Here is a 5,135-nt window from a genome sequence, read left to right on the forward strand (position 1 = left end):
ATCTGATTAATCTCAACGCTTTGATATTGCACTGAAATTTATCTTTTTTGTCTTGAGCAATATCTTTAACGTCTTTCAAAAGATCATTATACTCCTTCTGAGTTTTAATAATCCTTGAAGTTGCTGAATGAGCGAAAGGTCCAGAAACGATTGCTTCCCAGATGAGGTATCCATTGTCCTCAGATCCTATAACATAGTCTTCAAAGTGATGTGCCCAGACTTCATAATCGTGGGTGTAAAGGATGGGAATCTTCGTTGTTGATCCAATGTTGATCGAAATATTAATTGGATTGGATTGCGACTCGTCCATGCTTGATCGAATAACCTGTTAAAAGGTCAGACTTGTAATGTATTAAATTAGGGCAAAACAATAAATATCGAGTTACATCAATTATGGGATGACGGCTCAATAAATATCAGTAAATGCGGAATAACCCTAATCGAAACCTTTTTCACAGAAAAGAAGTGTATGAATTACACAGCCTCCTGCTCTGATACCAATTGATGAGTTAAACAACTAACTTGAAGATCGATGAGATCTTATAACAGGTAAAATAATAAATATGAAAACTGTAAACAACTCAAGTATGGATCGAAGAATGTCGAATGATTAATCAACAATCCTCAGCAGAGCTCGATAAAGAACTTCTACTGTAGAGGATTTAGGGTTTACAAGAACGATGAAGAAATAATCTGTGATATATCGTAATTGCTATCAATCGTTAACCTAATATGCATGCAAGCATATATATATTTATATTAAACCCTATCAGCTCACGGTTGGACAGGCCCAAACCGGAGTAACAAAACTTAGACTATTAACCGAGCCCAATGGACGCAATACATCAAAAAGCTACGCTACCCAACAGGACTGATTAAGACCCTAAGAACTAAACCTTTGGACTGATTTTGACCCAAAACCTGACAAACACCCATGAAAATTGTGCCTCTAGACGTGCGCCCAAAGTACGCAGGACGTACACCAACGTACGTTGGTGTGTCTATATCTCTATTTTTTTCTTTTATTCTTTAATATGTTAATGTTTTTTTGGTGTTGGTTCTTTTGTGCTTTAATTTTGAAGATTATGGATAGAGGAAATCAAAGAAGAAACCAACCTCCCAAGGAAATAACCGATCACCGCTTTTTACAATTCCCACAATCTTTGAACGAAGAAACTTGTGCTAGATATCAAGAAAAACTTATTTTATTACTCGCCAAAGAAACAAATATTGCGCCATCATTCGATTGGAGATTGGAAATCCGAACTGGACTAGATGAACTAATCCGGAATTTTTTGCAATACACCCACTTGGACGCGAGTGGAGTGCCTTTGTTTGTATGTTGTAGTTGGGAAAGATTGTTTAAGATATGTGAACCTGTCTACCGAGAATTTTTGTTGGATTTTTATGCTACAGTTTCCTATGATCTTAGGTAGACTCCTGATCACAGGACAACCGTTTCTTTTCGACTTGGTGGACTGATTAACGAGTGCAGTGTGATTGAGCTTGTTGTAAGAGTGGGTATTTATACTTTGGATCAGACGAGGAGTGTCCACTTCCAGACATTCCTTGTTAATAATGTTATGGGATGGCCCGCTAACTATAACGAAAGTACATTTTGGGCTGAGATTACAGGAGGAGTGTATATACCATCAACCGTAAGAGGAAAAATAAGTCGCTCCAGATTATTCCATCGATTGATCTCCATTTCTCTCACATATCACAAGAATAATGAGAGAGTGTCTTCTTCTGCTTTGTTCTTCCTATGGACTGTAACGTCCCAAAATTCAAGACTAAAAATTTCTTCTATAAAACATTACTTAAAACATATTTATCAATCCATAACATAATCAGAGTATTAATTTCCAAAACATATGTTCATTATCAGAGTAAAACATCCCAGACGGCCTAGTCTATGGTGTGTGCCATGCGATCACCCCGAGCTCTTTCCTCCGCTACCAGAAGTACCTGAAACCAAAACTGAAAACCGTAAGCACGAAGCTTAGTGAGTTCCCCAACCTACCACATACCATGCATAACCACATACTACACATATTGGGCCACGCCCGCTATTCTGGGCCTCGCCCGCTACAACGGCCCCGCCGCTCCAGGCCCCCCCTGGCTTTGAGCCTCGCTCGGACACAGATGTGTTTCGCTTAGGCCTCGCCTGTCACCGTGCCTCGCCCGCCAACATATACTAACACATAACATATCACAACACATAAACTAAACATATACTACCGGATCCTGCTCTAAAGGCCTTGCCTATCTTGGGCCTTGCCTTTGTCCTGCAACTAATGAGTCATGGAACCCCGTCCACGCTCCTACTGATAGTGAGATACGGGCCCATCCAACACTCACTCTTTCCCTAACCTGGGCCTCGCCCTTACTCTACTACTAATGAGATATGGAACACCGTCCATACTCTGTTGCTGGTGAGATATAGGACCTCGCCCACACTCACCTTCCTACCAGGCACATACATGTATCACACAGACAACAAGTATAACTATCATGCAAACCATTCCTTGGGCACCCGCCCACTACACTGGACCTCATCCTGATTATCATACTAGCATACTGTACCTAGGGCTAACCCCCGGGTCTTCCTACACATAACTACATGGGCCAACATTGTGGCCGTAGACCCATTCACATAAGGGGAAACTCACCTGCACTTGCTGAACTTGCTGATAACCCCTCAAGTTGCTGCCCAACAACTCCTTGAACTCCTGCTCCACTAGTTCCCCGAGCTACCAATATCAATGCAACACTTAGTCTAACTGTTCCCCGAAAGTCAACTAAGTCAACTCTGGTCAAAGTCAACCTTCCATGTCAACCCTACTCGCCGAGTCTGCCTACTGACTCGCCGAGTTCATATGCTCAGAGTCCTTCCATTTGCGACTCGACTCGCCGAGTCAGTCCATGACTCGTCGAGTCCACCGATTTCCGAGTCCTAACCTGTCCAACTCACCGAGTCCCCACTCAACTCACTGATCCGAGTCTTACTTGAAGGGTTTGGGGTTTCGCGACTTGACTCACCGAGTCCTAGAACAGACTCTCTGAGTCCAAGGTAATCTTCAACAGACTCGCCGAGTTGTTCTTCCAACTCGCCGAGTTCCTGCCCAACTTCATCCAAGTCACCGAGTCCATCCATGTGACTCGCCGAGTTGCTCCAGCTCTTAATCCATTCAATGACTTTTTGAGCCATGCAGGGGCTCCAAATCATAGATCCATACCTCCAAAGCCTATCCCTCACGTAAAGGTGCAAACTTTACGTGTAGCTAAGGAGATCTAGGCCCAAAACACTCTAAACTCGGGTTTAAGACAACCATGCTTCACCTACACCCTCAAGACTGATACTTTATGATTTTCTAGGCCAGAATACACTTAGATCTGAAGTAGCAACTTCATATTTGGGCTCCAACTCGAAATGATTCAAGGACATGGCATAAAAGCCCCAAAACTCATAACCAAGATAGATCTAGATGCAAAGGAGTCCAAGTACTAGTTTATTACCTCCAAATGCTCTGAAATGTCTTCCCAGTCTCGGATCTATAGCCCCTTCTCGCACCTCCAAGATCCTTCTTCCTTCTCCAAGCTTTAATGCACTCTTCAAGGCAAGAATTAGCCCAAAAACGGATATGGTAGCTAGGGTTTGGTGTTTTGGGTTAGAGAGGTAGTAAAGGAACCCTAGGGAAAAGAATGAGATGTTTAAATAAGCTCCAAGTCCCGGATTTAGGGTTTTCCTCGTTCAGACCAGACTCACCGAGTCCCTTTTGCCGATTCGCCGAGTCGGTTACTTAATCGATCCCCCGGATCCCACTCCGACTCGTCGAGTTCCTCCCTAGACTCGACGAGTTGACCCTTTGACTTAGGGTTTTCTTTCCTTTCTTGGCCTTTCTGATTTTGGGTGTTACATGGACACTTGTTACACCAGGGAGGCACCTGAACCTCCCAATTGCTTTAACTACTTATATGGGGAGGAGGGCCAACGGGATTCAAGAGGATAGCCCAATTTGTGGTGGACACTTCATCACATATTTGGCAAGATCATGTCTATTGTTGATGTGAGAGATCACGAGATCGATGGTGTTTTATGACGTGAGGCAAATGAGTTTGTAGATGTTGGAGTCGATGAGAGTACTTGAGCGTGGTGAGGATGGTATTTTACGAATACGAACAGATGATATGGCTCAAGAGGAGGGAGTAGTTAAGCTAGACCCTAAGAGATAAGGGAGGTGTAGACCTGGTCCACAAGGAGCCCAACAGGGACCACAGCCAGAGATTAATATTGGTTACCTATTTCAGCGTATGGATGTCCTATTTCTAAAGACGGATGACTGTTTTGATTATGTCGAGACTAGGCAGCAGCGGTTTGAGGGGACATTGATTGGATTCTTTTCTTCACATGGGTATCATCATCCAACTCCCTTTCCTCCACTATATGGACAAAGGGGTGACAGAGCATGGCCGTCTGGGATGTAGCATTAGGACGACGATGATGATAAGTGATCGAGTTATCCTTTTTATTTTATTTTTAGTTTGTTTTTGGTTTATTAGACTTAGTTTTATTTTTATTTTGGTGTGTATTTAGTTTGTTAAAATTAGGATGTTTTATTTTTGGTTTATGTAATTTTTTTGACATGTTGATGCTCTTTGATCTTTTAGATTTTTGTAGAACCTTCGCCCTCAGAAAGCTGGCACTAAGTTCAGCCGCTAGGACTGGCTGTTGTTTTATCAAAAAAGAAAATTTTGTGTGAGAGTTTGAAGATGACAATCGAGAGCCATGACTTTCAATAAGTGTGGGGTGAAATTCGATTTCATGAGGGATTATTTTTGAAGAGTGGTGTTTCTAACTATAGATTGATTCCTATGCCATGGAAGAGTTGTTCCCACGCCATGGAGTTTTATTTCAACGCAAAGTAGAAGTATCATCCTGGTTTCCACGATGCTTGAAACTTTCCTATGTCATGGGGGAGTTTTTCATCATGAAAGGAGTCTGTCATTCTAGACTCCACGGCGTGGTTAACACTTACCACGTCGTGGCCATGCTGTTATTCGTAATTCAAATTTTTTTCTCATTCGACGATACGACGTGGTCGACACTTTCCCATGTCGTGCTCACTATACAT

The sequence above is a fragment of the Lactuca serriola genome, chromosome 3 (assembly GCF_051521515.1).
Source record: "Lactuca serriola cultivar US96UC23 chromosome 3, Lser_US96UC23_V15, whole genome shotgun sequence".
Taxonomy (NCBI): Eukaryota; Viridiplantae; Streptophyta; class Magnoliopsida; order Asterales; family Asteraceae; genus Lactuca; species Lactuca serriola.